We start from the raw sequence: 15,191 nt of genomic DNA, 5'->3' as shown, positions 1-15,191 counted from the left end.
ACTTGGCTGCCAGGAAGGTGGTCTCAGCTGCACCATCGCAATCTCAGGGAAGAGGGGCACTGCTGCTTCTAAATCTGCAAGAGAATTAGAGGTTAGCATAATATCATTAAAAAGACCAGGAATAATATCATTAGCAAGACCATGACATATGGTGGGGCTATGAACATAGCCCTGCAGTAACACTGTGAAAGTCCATTGTCACTTTCTCACATTGTTCCTGGCTCTCTGTAAAAAAAAAAAAAAAAAAGAAAATGTATTAGCCAAGTCCACCCCATAGTGGTACTGTCCCGATTCTGTTGTCAAGCAGTCCATCAAATGTGTGATAGATGAGACAGCTGTCAAGCCATGTAAAATGTCCAACCCCAGAATGTATACAGGTATGGGAGAGACAAACACAGTGCATAACCAGGGGCCCAAGTGGCTGATGCCAAGGTGCAGAGATACAGGTTTCACTTTCATTGACCACAGACACTTCATAGCTGTCTATGTGGCCTTGCCTGGAAACTTATCTGGGTGCAGGGACCAGTGGATTTTCAGTTTCACTTGTGGCCCCTGGTTGCCCAGTGTCCCCTCAAGCTGGGCACCTCAGCCAGTTCCCTCATAAATAGAAAAGGTTTTACATCCCTGCCTGGCTGCAGCATGTAGTCTTTGAACTGGAACACCCCGGGCGGGACCGGGTCATGCAGCAATGTCCTCCCCTTCTTCCTTTTGAGCATTTTCTGGAATTACTGCTCCAGAGACAGCCATCTTCACAAAGTTAAGAGTACTTCATTGGGCTGCTTATCAGTTTTCTCTCTGTCAATCCTGACCAAAATCAAATCTATCCACATCTTTGAGTGTGTTACTCGTTGGGGGTCCCCTATTCTCCCGTGGTGGGGGTGCTGAGAGAGGGGCATCTTCCCCTTCTTTACTGCGTGGACCGCTCAGTCACACAAGTGGCCTCCAGGCCTGCATTCACAGCAGCCTTTAATTCCTTTTTCAAGCTCTGTAGCCAGGCTTGCAGGGGGTGCCTGGAGGTCCCCATTAATGGCAGCTTCTAATTCTTTTTCTGAGCTGTGTAGCCAGGCCTCCAGGTGCCTCGTCTATGCCTGGAAAGCCCTTACCTCTGCGGCATCCCTCAGGGACTGGGTGTGGACTCCGAGCGCAGTCAAAAATGCCCATCCAATTCTGCAGCAAAGGCTCCTTCCTTCTCAGTGCTGTGTGCTTCCAGTGGCTTCGGCGCCTTCTCCATGCTCGCGAGGGACCCCACCTACCACTGCCCAGTCTCTACTACAGCCCATCCTTGCTGCACAGCCGCAGTCTGGTACCCACTACCCATGTTGTGGCCATCAGGGCCAACCCAGAATCAGTGGGGACCAAAGGCTCACCTACCTCGGGATCCTGTTCATGATGCCAATTTTCATGCCAAGTGTCAGGTTCCAGCCCAAACTGAGGACTGAGGGGAGTGGATAGACCAATGGCAGGCAGCTGGAAAAATACTCGAGAAATCGTTTACAGTTTTGACATGGCTTTTACTCTCTCTCTGGGCGCAAGTGAGCCTAGGTGTCAGCTGAAGGTGTAAACCGCAAGCTGTATGTACAGTCTTAGTAGGGTAATTATACCTTTACAGACAATAGTGGCTCTGAGCCAAGCAAGAGCTCAGATGGGTGATCACCTAACGCGCCTCATGTGGCATGGTTACGTAAGCGGAGTTGTGCGCCTGCTTTCCAAACCTGCTGAATCGTGCTGCACCGGGCAGCCACCTCAGCCTACTACTGAGTAAAACGCAGCCATTTCCTTTGCACTGGTATGTGACAATGAAAATTTATGTTTGTCCGTGAACTTAGGACTGGGTTGGTGGTTCTGCTGATCTGGGCCAACCTCAGCTGATCTTGGTTAAGCTCACTCTTGGACTTGTGAGTCGGTGGGTCAGCTGGGATCTGGTTGAAGTTGTCTTCAGCAGAGATCGTTGGTCTCTGTTCCATGTGGTCTCTCATCTTCCAGAAAGCTATCTAGGGCTTGTTTTCCTAGCAAAGGTGGCATTCTGAGACAGTGAAAATGTGCAAGGGCTTTTAAGGCCTACCCTCAGAAGTGGTTAGCTGCCACCTTCACCAGATGCTATTGGTACAAAGGTACAAAGCCAGCTCTATATTAAAGACTTGGAGGACAGGCTTCATGTCTTGGTGGAAAGAGCTGCAAAGTCACATGGCAAAGGGAGGCCATTAATTGGGGCCAAAAAAGCCATAGACAGCAGTACTTATGCCGTAATCAGCTGCAAAGTAAAAGTCACTGAAGAAAAATGTACCTCTAAAGCCAAATAGGACGAAAGTAAATTATAAAATAGAGCAAAACATATATCACTAGAAAGTAAGGCAGAGGGACTCTGACCTCAGTGAGTCATCTGGAGCTCAGAGTTTCTCCACTAGAGCTGGTTCCTTTATCACATTGCTTAACCATCATGCACAAGCTCAGAGTTTCTGCTAAGCCAGGAGTTATTTATCAGTTACAGCTGGGTTAGGTGCTGTCCTTCCTGATGCTGGTTGGGAACTGGTGATAACACACTGCCAGGCATTCCAGTTCTGAGTAAAACTGAGGAATTAACCTGAAGGATTTTCCCACACACAATAAAAACACTAGAAAGTGGCCCAAATAAGTAGGAATGTGTTCTTTGAAGCACAAGAAATAGACTATGTTTCTTTATATTATTCCATCTCAGAAGAAGAAAGATAGGCAGGCTATTTTTTAAAACTTAAAGAAAATACATGAAATATTGGAATAATTTATGCTGGGATGATGAGGCATCTGTGGACATGAAAGAGCAGTGGGTTTATTCGAGAAAGGCAACAAAAGGCATGTGATACAAATATGTAAAGGAAGGTTTGAGAAAAGACAAGCGCTCATTTCCTCTTAAGGGAAGAAGTAAAAGAGAGGCTTAATTTGAAATAAGGAAAATGATGAGTAATGGAAAACCCTGTAATTAAAACCAATTGAACAATGAAATCCGTAGCTAAAGGTAAATTTACGATTCTTGCCAAAGAGAATTAAGGACTGAGCTCAAACTATCTACAGAGATTAGTAGAGAGAGAACAATTTGTGTATTCGGTTGTTAACAATAATCTCATTTAACTAGTTTAATGACTTTTAACTTTTATTTTAGGTTTTGGGGTCATGTGCAGGTTCATTACATAGGTAAACTCGTGTCATGGGGGTTTGTTGTACAGATCATTTTATCACCCAGATACTAAGCCTAGTACCCAATATTTCTTTTTTCTGCTCCTCTGCTTCCTCCCATCCTCCACCCTCAAGTAGGGCTGAGTATCCATTGTGCCTGTCTTTGTGTCCGTGAGTTCTCATCATTTGGCTTCTACTTCTAAGTGAGAACATGCAGTGTATTAGTCTGTTTTCACACTGCTGATAAAGACATACTCGAGAATTACACGCGAATACTCGAAATTTACAAAAGAAAGAGGTTTAAGTGGACTTACAATTCCACATGGCTAGGGACACCTCACAATCATGGCAGAAGGCAAGGAGAGCAAGTCATGTCTTATGTGGATGGCAGCAGGCAAAAAGAGAGCTTGTGCAGAGAGACTTCCAATTTTAAAACCGTCAGATCTTGTGAGATCCATTATCTATGAGAAAAGCATGGGAAATATCCACTCCCATGACTCAGTCATCTCCCACTGGGTCCCTTCTACAACATGTGGGAATTATGGGAGGTACAAGATGAGATTTGGGTGAGGACATGAAGCCAAACCATATTAGGAGGTATTTGGTTTTCTGGTTCTGCGTTAGTTTGCCAAGGATAATGGCCTCCAGCTCCATCCTTGATCCCACAAAAGACATGATTTCATTCTTTTTGATGTCTGTAGAGTACTCCGTCGTGTATACATACCACTTTTTCGTTATCCATTGACTTTTGTGTATTTATATTGTAGCCATTCTTACTATTTCTTAACCTTATCTTAGTGGAGACACTTTCTTGTTCATCAAAATACTTTCATGGCATACTTTTACTTCTTCGGACAGTTTCTTGCATCTAGATTTCTGGAATATCCAGCTAGTAATATTCTAAGGTCTGTGCTTTTATATTTTTCTGTAGGAGGCCTTTATAAAACTGAAATGAAAGGCTAAGTATTGGAGAGAACATTATGATGCCACAGACCTATTATTTATGGTCATTCAGGCAGAAGCTAGATTCCAGGATCAGAATTCCAGCTTTCCTGACAAGGTTTCTGCATTTGTGAAATGGCAATGAAAATAAAAGTATTTACTTATACAAATTAGATACTGTAGCAGAAGAGAGAGAGAAAAAAAAACACCTCAACTGCTTAAAGATAAGAACAGTAACTATCATGCATAATAGGAAGTCCTAAGTCAAGGATGCCCCAGTCTCATGATGTCAGAAAGGTTCTAGATTCTGTCCACTGTTCTGTCATCTACAGGGACATTCATTGCCTGTTAGATACCACACCCAGCAGTGACAATGTTTAAACGATTAAGATTTTTTTTCTGTGTGTGTTTTTTTAAACATGTTACAGGCTGAATCATGTCCCCTCCAAATTCATCAATGCTAACCCCGTGTACCTCAGAATGTGACCTAATTTGGGGATACTGCCTTTAAACAGGTAATTACAGTCAAATAAGGTCACTGGGGTAGGTTCTCATTCAATATGACCAGTGTCCTTCAAAGAAGAGGACAGATAGACAAAGAGAAAAGACTAAGGAGAAAGACCTTAGAAGAAATCAACATTGATCTTGGACTTCTAGCCTCCAGAACTATGAGAAAATAAATGTCTCCCATTTAAGCCACCCAGTCTGTCGTAGTTTGTAATGGCAGTTCTAACAAACTAATACAATATGTGAAGAAACTTTATTCTAAAAACCCCCTCAGTAGCATTGGCCACAATTGTGTTCCATGTCTATTCCTGATCCACTCACCAGCAAAGGGGTTGGGATTATCTTTTCTTTCACATAAGTTTTGTCTTATATCACATACAACAACAAAAAATGAAATTCACTAAATAATTGAGTGATTCTTATATGTGGCTTCCTGTACCTGTACCTATGTACCTAACAAAGTATGAATAATTCTGACATTATCACAACAAATCTTGATATTTGGGGGAAAAAAATCCCTGAACTTTTAAATTAGATCAGGTACCCACTGGCCAGATGGCAGACTGAGTACTGTGACTACTAAGATATAAACATCTGTTTTTAGAGACTCACAAACAAACCTAGAAAAAAAATTGAAATTTCTACAATTAATGTTGAATTGTGTACAAAATCCTTTGGATTTTTAGTTTTGACTTTATATCATTGACTTTTGTCCTTTGTCAGTTTAAATGTATTCTAATGTGGGAAATAGGAGTTCTGTGATTGAAATCTGGCTTGCCTTTGGCTATTCCTTGGTATTCATGCCAGTGTTCTACAGGCTCTGAGCCAACTGTGTCCATAATCAAGTGCCAACTTCAACCTAAAAAGAATAATAAAAATCTCCTATGAGTATAGGGATAGTTTGTAATGACTAGCTCAAGGGCCCAAAACACCTGGAATGTAGCAACCTCAGGACATTCCTGCCATTACATGGACTTTCACTTTTCTCTAAAGAAAACAAGGAAAACAAAAAATAATTAATCCCTCTCAAGCATTAAACCCAAGATAATTCACATATTAAAAGCTTTATTTCATTACTTTCACTTGGTTTTGTTAAGGAGTAGTATATTCTGGCCCATCGTATTATTTTGGTATTTATTCTAGTTTCTAAAGGAGGAGATGGTTCTAAGGATGCAGATGTCTAAGCAGTTAACATCACAACCTTCTTCAGTTGCCAAGGAAATAGGAAAACTTAAACTCTTCTGCAAAACTAATTTGCCAGCTGTGTATTTCTATTTTGATTGTAACTACTTACTTTCAGTTATTGGTTTTGTCTTCACTATGCCCACATTACTATTTTGTTTGTTTTCAGATGTTTTATTCTTTGTCATTGATACATCTGGCTGTTATAGTTCTACTGCCATACTGTTTTTCTTCCTGTAATTTTAAAATATATTTTTAATTGCTGTGGGTAGGTAATAGTTGTATATATTTATGGAGTACAAGTGATGTTTTGATACAGATATACAATGTGTAACAATCAGAATGGGTAACAGGGGTGTCCATCACCTTAAGTATTTATCATTTCTTGAAGCTGAAAAAGAAATTGAACTTATGGAGACAGAGAACAGAATAACGGTTACCAAAGGCCAGGAATGGTAATGGGTAGAGGGTGATAAAGTGAACATGGTTAATGGGTACAAAACTACAGATGTGTATTAATAGAATGAATAACATCTAGTATTTGGTAGCAGAATAGGGTGAGTATGGTTAACAATAATTTATTGTATACCTACATCTTTTTCTGATTCAGTTTATACCTCTTGGTCTTGAATGGGATTGTGATAAGAAAGATTTGGAAGATACAATCTCTAATAATTTTACTTGAGTTAGTTGTTTATTTGCAATAATAAAGCTTGGGAGAAAATGTACTAGGAAATTTTGTTATGACTTTCATTTTAGTTTACAGCAAACAAGCATTTTTTCTTAATACATTTGTGTCTATACAGTTGAGTGCTGTGTGAAATCTTACGGTGAAGCAGATGACATTTTTAAAGCTCCTTTTCAATATTCAATTTGCCTCCTCAATTCCCTAGTGGAAGGAAGGCCTTTATATGGCTTAATGGGTCATCTTATTTGTTAAATTAGCACATCAGAATCACTTGTGGATGCTTATTGAATGTGCAGACTGTGTGTACTATTGGTTTATCTGGGGAGGGCAATGTTCTGGAAGTGATTCTTATCCACAGAAAAGCTTAGGAATGGAGGATAAGGTGCTAGAAAATCAGAAAAGGTGCTAGAAAATCAGAAAACCTATTAAGAAGTAACTGTAATGGTCAGAGGGGATCATAAAAAATCCCAACTCATGTAGCTGAAAGACAGAACAGGCATTGGGTTGTGATAAGCCTAGATTCAATTCCATCTCTACCATTTTGAACGTCACATGGTTTCTCTAAATTTCTGTTCCTTCATCTATAAAATAACATTAACTTTACAATCTCACAGTATTTAAAACATTCATCACACATAGTAATATCCTGTACAAAACATATAAAACAGGCCCTTAAAATATGGTTTCTTTATTTCCCAAATTAGGGTGATAAGTTCATGGATATAGGAGATCCTTTAACCACAAAAAATTAAGAGGACCTTGGAGATCTTGCCTTCACCCTTGGCTTAAGTTATTACCATGTCCAGTTGTCTTAAAGTTTCTTTAGATCTAATTTCTCTTCTAGGATCCATTGTGTCTACTTGTATCTTTTAGATAACTCAAACTCCTGCAACTTAACCTATGTTACAACATGAACTTTCTTGTAAACTTGTAATTTTCCACTATTTTCTAGTTTGGTAAAGATTTTCACTATTCATTCAGGTACACAAGCCAAAAACTTACAGGTCATCCTCAACATCTTCATTTCTTCACTCCTCATATAAAATAATATTTTCTTTTTCCTGTATCATCAATATTTCCTCCCTTCTGAGCATTTTCTTCAATATACAACATTCTGGAATCTTCCATGTTTTAAAAAAAAGTCCTTTCTTGGTCCTACTTTCCTGTCCAGTTATTGGGCACATTTCTCAGCTATTTATTTTTTTTTGAAAAAAAGTCTTGACAGGGGTTATATGTTCTCACCAACTCTGTTTCTTTTTCTCCCTTTCTCTGAAGCCTACATTAGTTTGGTTGTTTGTTTTTTTTCTCCAAACTTCTACCCAAATTGTCCTGAGTAAGACCTGATAACCTCCATGTTGTCAAATCCAATAGTCAATTTTCAATCTTGATCTTACTCCACAGTTGATCAAACACTTGTTTTGAAACATTTCTTTCACTTAGCTTTTAAAGCCCATCCTCTTGGTTGTTCTTCTATCTCAAGGGTTGTTCTTTCAGTTTCATTTGTGAATTCCATTCCTCTTCCTGATTGCTCAATGTTGGAGTGGTCCAAGCCTCAGTGATCTACTTTTTTTCCTCCATATCTACCATCACTCCCTAATAATCTCACCTGGTCCCATTGCTTTATAGACCATCAATATTCTGGTAGCTCCCCCAACTACATCTCCAGCATACATCTCAATGGTGACATCCAAGATTGATTTGCTCAACATACTAGTCAGTTTATCCACTTGGATATTGAATGGACAAAAGTATCCAGTAACAAATAATAATTAATTGTTTTCCTCTCCAAATTTGCTTCTCTTCAGTCTTCCACATCTCAAAAAACGGCACAATTTCTCATGTGATTAAACCATTTGTTTAATTTTATAAAAGAGTTATTGAAACATGCTTTTAATGTATATCTACTTTTACCTAACTCACAATTATAAGAGTCTTAGTTTTATTTTTTTGATCAGTAGCAGATAAGAAACAGAAAAGTAAAAATAGAAAAGGGTTTCCAAAGAAATAATTTCCAGAAAGAAAAACCAGAAGAAAGAGCAGAATACAAAGGAGGAGAAGGGCTGATTGAATATAAAGAAAAACTATAAGCTGATTTTCATAACAACATTGTCAAGTCATCAATAAAAGGATAACTCGTGTTAACTAAACACTGTCCATAGAAACATTGAATTAAGTTGGTAAAACTTCCATCAGAAACGCTAGGAAGTAATAACACTTGGCCTCGGAATGGTTAGTGCCAGGTTAGAAAATCATTTAATTTCAGGGAATAGCGTCTTATTCTCTGAGAATGCCCTCAAAATAAAAACGTTAATTTTTTTTTCTTCATTTTACATCTTATTTGTGACTATCTACAAGATAGACAATGATGTAATTTAGTTAATGGAAAATGATATTGGATTATTTTCTACCTTCCATGGTTTATGCTGGTCCCTTCTATGCCTCTTTGTGTGGCATGGGATCCCAGCTTCAGTGCAACAGTGAGTTGATCCTCTTGAAAAACAAAGTATTCGTTATATTTTACATTTTAAGTAAGAATTCCTGCCTGTGGAATATCAACTTTCTTTTTTGTTAGTGTTGAATTTCCCTTTTGCTCTGAGTTTGTAAACCTGTGATGATTTACCAGAATGATCTAAACTCTCAATGTACAGTTAATTTTTTTTTGTTTGTGTTAGAATTTCTCCCAGCTTTATTGTGGGATAATTAACAAATAAAAATTGTATATATTTAAGGTGAAATATTTTGTATATATGCATTGTGAAATGATTGTCACAAGCTTATTAACATATCTATCACCTTATATAGTTACATTTTTTTGGTGAGAACATTTAAGATCTAATCTCTTAGCAAATTTCAAATATGTAATACAGGTATAGTAACCATGCTGTACATTAGATCTCCAGAATTTATTCATACAGCTAAACTGAAAATGTCATGCAGTTATTTTTATATATATTTTGAACATGATAATAACCTACTTGTTTTGAATGGTACTCAGCATTACAAAAGGACACATTTGAGTTTTATGGTGGAAATCAATCTTAATTGTTTATGTGCTAATTGGATCATGGGGATAGTTTGCTCTTTTAAATATGCCATCTGGCACGTTTACAACACACTTACAATAAACCGTCTATATAATCTTGTTTACTATATGTTTATTGAGCAACTAACAGCTGTGCCAAAAGCAATGGGAGATGCAAAGTAAATGTGTCTGTACTGTTAAAAAAATTATTCATCACAGTCTGTCATTATACCAAAATGCAAATAACTGAGGCATTGAATGCATTTGAATCTTTCAATGTCTTATTTTAAATATGATCATTGATGATATTGTCATAAAAAGAAACAGTAATTTGGAAGATGGTTAGAGAAAGATAGTATAAAGCACACTGGACTGAGTTTCAAAGCCTGAATATTGGACCTAATGTTCCCACTTAGCACTCCATGACTTGGACAGTTCATTTGATCATATTTAACTGCTTTTCAGCTCTTGTACAAATGGCTTAATAATACTCATGATTCCTGGATTACAGGGTTTAGAATTAAGCTAGCTTCTAAAAAGAGATACTCTATCTTATCTATCTTAGCATCTCAAAAACTAGTTCATTGCCTAGTAACAACAGATGCTGAAGAAATGGGAATGAAAGCAACTTATAGCCTGTAAAATATTAAAATTTTCCCTTATTCATCCAAAAAATATTTTTTCAAGTATCTGCTATACTGCCTGTTTTTATATGACTATGGTGTTTTGGACAATAACACATTATTTCAGCCCTTCTGAATACAACTCAACTAGTGATCTTGATGTGGTGCATTTAGATCATACATGAGTCATCTGTTTCTCATGCTCACACTGGCTAAAATGTCAGCACCCTCAGTTAATGGGTGAGATTAAATTAGTAAAATGCAAATAGTGTTGTAGAAATACACATGGTTTTCACTAAGTTATTAGTCTTTTTAAATGAGGCCTGTCATTATGTCATCAGATCTAAAACTCATCTAATGGCTGAATATTGGGCTTCTATGAAACATGGTTATGTTTATTCCCTAATGATTTTACATCTGGTCTGGCCAAATGCAATATTCTAAAGTTTATCTTGTACTAATTGCTCTAATGATCTCTAACTTGCATTTTCTGGAAAACAGAAACTATCTAAAATTAGATTGTGATTATTAAATAAATCTGATTCAAATAAGGAATTGTGTTAAATGTGTTCTGTTTCTTTTAAGCATTTTACTATTTTCCATAGGAAATAAAACCTTCCAGAGCTCCTAATTTTCAGGGGAAAGATTGAAAAATTTTCTGAAAGTCAAAAGTGCCTGACTCAACAGAGTTTATCTTGTGTTCTTAATGTCTGCCAGTTAACTCCATGCAAGACTCTGCAATACAAACTTTTCTAGAGTTCTTCTAGAGAGCTGTCCCAAAAGGAGATTAGCAGCAGAAAACTGACTTCCGATGCCCAAGATTCAGGAAGGCAGACAACCAGGCTTTAATCATAGACAATTATATTTTGGTTAGGATACAAGGTGCAGGGCTAGAAAACAGACGCTTTTTTAGCAAAACCTCATGGGATAATTAATAGAAATTACAATTTTCATTCTCCTGGGTGTCAAGATTTTAAACTGACGCCAAGGATTCTCATTTCTAACGAAGTTCACATTATTTTACTCTGTCAGTGTTTTGAAAGGAAATGCCTGTCACAGATTGGAAAGGTGCTGAAAAATAGGAAAGACTCTTAATTGGGACACTAATTTATTCAACAACAGTTTGTTGCCATCCAGTTAACTATGACAACAATGCCTCGGTTACATCTTTGGTCATTTATTGATAAAGGTAACTATGGCAACAAAGAAGAGGTCAGGAGAATCCTAGCCAGTGTGTTCCTGACTGCTTTGTTTAGATCAGCCTTGGCACTTAAGTCAGACCTCTGTTAGAGTTATGAGGCATCTTCCCTCAGTGATGGCATAGTTGCTTCAGATAATGCTCAGATGAGTTCTGATGGCATGGAACAGGGATCTTAACACTCTTATCTTCTGTAAGAATACAAATTTCTACTTTCCTAGAAAGATATTTAGCATCATTTGTCAAGATTTCTTCAAATACTTTTTATGCCCAAGCCATTTGCCTTTATATCTAAGCATCTATCCTAAGAAAAGAATTAGAGATATGTGAAAGATTTATGTGTAAATGTTCACAGGTATTTTTTAAATTAAAATAGAAATGTGGTAAAGACATAAACATTCAAATAAAGAGAATTATAATACTCATAAAGTTTTGATGTATTTTGGCACCACTAATCATCATATGTTTGATTGAAAACAAAGTAAATGCTAGTCTATAGAGGAATGTTTAATTATAGCAAACTCACATCTAGAATATAACCCAACTGTTAAAAAAGAGTGGATTTAAGCTATGCTAATTGACTCAGGGTTTCTGTGAGATAGAGGTGAGTGGAAAGCAAGACTCAGAAAGTATTTATGGTATGATTCCATTTAGGTAAAACAATATATGGACAAAAATCTAAGCCTTATATATCTGTATACAGGTATGCATCTATGTACATAAATGAGACTAGGCACAGAAAAGATACTGAAGATCACTACTGCGTTGCAATGTGGGCTACCTTGTGGTGGAGGAGAGCTGATGTTGAATGAAAGGTAGAAAACATAAGGAAAAGAAAAAGATTTAAAGTAGAATATAAACATTTTTGATTAAACAAAATTATGCATGAAAAACATTGAAACATAATTGTATAAAGAAAATAAATACAGTATTTTAAGTCATTCCTTGGCTAACATTTAATATATGGAGCATGCCTAGGCTATGTTGCTGTATAGGAAAATGATACAAAATCTTTTTTTTTTTTTCTTTTTTTTTTGAGACGGAGTCTCGCTCTGTCACCCAGGCTGGAGTGTGGTGGCCGGATCTCAGCTCACTGCAAGCTCCGCCTCCCGGGTTCACGCCATTCTCCTGCCTCAGCCTCCCGAGTAGCTGGGACTACAGGCACCCGCCACCTCGCCCGGCTAGTTTGTTTTTGTATTTTTTTAGTAGAGACGGGGTTTCACCGTGTTAGCCAGGATGGTCTTGATCTCCTGACCTCGTGATCCACCCGTCTCGGCCTCCCAAAGTGCTGGGATTACAGGCTTGAGCCACCGTGCCCGGCCACAAAATCTTATTTGGCCTCCAGTTCTCATCCTTTCACAAAGATTTTTCTTATGAAGGTCACTCATAACTTCTATGCTTTCAAATTCAATGGACTCACCTTTCAAATTATTATAGATACTTTATTATCTCAGCACTGAACAGAATGGTCCCTTCGTTGAAACATCTTCCTCTCCTGGCTTGCCTGATTCTACACTTTTCTGGGTTTCCTTCTGCTTTACTTGTCTATTCTTTTTCTCTTTCACAGTTTCCTATTCCTTTTTTGTGTGATCTCGAAAGGTTGACATGCCCCAGAGGGAATGCTGGGTTTTCTTCTCTCCCAGTTTTGTACACTCTCCCTCAGAGTTCTCATTCCATTCTGTGGTTTAAAATTTGTTCTAAATTGCTGTTTCTGAATCTCCTCAAAACTTTTCAAGATATATTCATCCAATTGAGTATCTAGCATCTTCTCTCCACCCATTTGTCCTCTCTTTGCCCCCCGACTTTCTGCTTTTTGATCTTGTTAATTGGCACCCAAGCAGTCACTTGTACCCAACAATAATCCAAGGGTTACCCTTGATACTTACCTTTCCCACACATCTAATCTGGTGGCAGGTTCTGTTAAGCATACCCCAAAGATATATCTTCCCCTCCTCCTCTGTAGCTCTACTTCTTTTGCTTAAGTAGTCCTTGTTTCTCCTCTAAACGTGAACACAATAACCTCCTGATGTGTCTCCTCTTTTGGCTTTTTTCCCCTAGCTGTCTATTCTTCACCCAGTAGTCAGAGGGATCTTTGAAAAACACAAATCAGATTATTTTAGCGGCCCGTTTACAGTACTCCAATGCTGCCCAATTTCATGTGGACTAACACCTAGGCTACTCTGGCTTACCAAGCCCTGTGTGATCTGGCCACTCTAACTTCCCTGGTTCCTCTCTTCCCCTCATCCACTGAAAACCCTTAGCTAGACTAAACATTCCCTGGGTTCCTTGGATGTGCCAGTTGCGTCATACTCTTCCTAAGTCCTTTACTCTGGCTGTTGACCTTTCCTGGAATAGCCCTCAACTTAATCTTCACAGGCTGCCTGATTCCTTCTTCCTACCTCTCTGGTGAAGCATTTTGACAACCTAACCTAAGCTAGCCACCCAGATACCTTTATAAAACCATGCAGTTTTTTTTTCTGAATTGCACTCATCTTTATATGATATCTGTATTTACTTTTTTGTTTATTATTTGCCTTTCTTTGCCAGAAGATTGTGCAGGACCATTTGCCTTGCAATTCAACCATACCTTGTTACATAGTAGAGGCTCAGTAAGTATCAGTTGAAGGGAACAAGCACTGTATGTTATAAATAGTTTCTTTATCTGTAATGTATGGTTAATAGTACCTATATCCTTGAAAGGAGGTAATATTTATTGAATGACAACTATGTGTCCTGCGGCATGCTTTGAATTTTATGTGTTTGTATTCATTGAACTTTTCAAAATAATTGTGTGAACTAAGTATAGTCCTCTCTAATTTATACAGAAAGAACTATGAAGCTCAAAGAGTTTCAAGATTCAAAGTCTTCCAGGTCAATATTCAAACACAGGTATATTTGCTTCCAAAGTCTATGTATTTTCTAAAACATAAAGTAACCTCATTAATATTTTACTGCTCTTCACTCAAGATCCAGTCTTGGATAATGTCACAATTTTAAAAATATATTTCTCTGTTCCTTTTTTTTTTTTGTGATTTCAGAGGTTTTCCAGGGACTAATAAAGCTATCTTGATCGGCTCTTCTACAAACTTGTCCTATATCTCTTATGTGGGTACGTATTGTTTTTCCAAAATATTTTTTCTCATTTTGTGTTTTTTCTTTTTTCCTCTTTCAAATTCTATTCCCTAAAATTCTTTCCCCCTGCTTCTGTCTCAACAAGCTCTCTGAATTCTGCTGCTACTCCCTCCCTATCTGTGATCTATTAGTTTTCATGAATCTGCAGTTTAGGGCGTTGCTTCAGTGATCAGGTTGCTGTGCATGATAATCCAACTTGTTCTCACCTGCTTGAATAGCTCCTGTAAGTTCTAATTTTCAGCTACCTTTTATATGTTTCTTTCTTTTTTGAGACAGAGTCTAGCTCTTTCGCCCAGCCTGGAGTGCAGTGGTGCAATCTCGACTCACTGCAACTTCTGCCTCCCTGATTCAAGCGATTCTTCTGCCTCAGCCTCCCAAGTAGCTTGGGACTACAGGTGTATGCCATCATACCTGGCTAATTTTTTGTATTTTTGGTGGTTTTGCTATGTTGACCAGACTGGTCTTAAACTTCTGGCTTCAAGTGATCTGCCTGCCTCGGTCTCCCAAAGTGCGGTGTTAACCAGTGGAGGGTGTCCAGGTTCTTGGTGTCTTGAACAGAGAATTGTACAAAATGCACAAACAAAGCAAGGAAAGAATTAAGCAACAAAAGCAGAAATTTATTGAAAACGAAAGTACACTCCACGGTGCAGGAGTGGGCCTGAGCATAGGGGCTCAAGGGTCCTGTTACAGATTTTTTGGGGGGTTTAAATACTGTCTAGAGGTTTCCATTGGTTACTTGGTGTATGC

At 38.1% G+C, this 15,191-nt stretch overlaps 1 protein-coding gene across 1 annotated transcript in view; it reads left to right on the top strand.

The window, feature by feature from the left end:
• The window catches only part of LOC105472784 (N-6 adenine-specific DNA methyltransferase 1), a 545,294-nt gene that overhangs the window by 483,886 nt on the left and 46,217 nt on the right, over positions 1-15,191 (top strand). Inside the window, exons 15-16 of the mRNA XM_071095535.1 lie at positions 14,138-14,201; positions 14,351-14,421. The gene's annotated coding sequence lies outside the window, so the exon portion shown is untranslated. The remainder of the gene's footprint in view (positions 1-14,137; positions 14,202-14,350; positions 14,422-15,191) is intronic.

This window comes from Macaca nemestrina, chromosome 4 (assembly GCF_043159975.1).
Source record: "Macaca nemestrina isolate mMacNem1 chromosome 4, mMacNem.hap1, whole genome shotgun sequence".
Lineage (NCBI taxonomy): Eukaryota > Metazoa > Chordata > Mammalia > Primates > Cercopithecidae > Macaca > Macaca nemestrina.
Note: the sequence above shows the minus strand (reverse complement) of the source record. Positions and strands in the feature narration are given on the sequence as shown.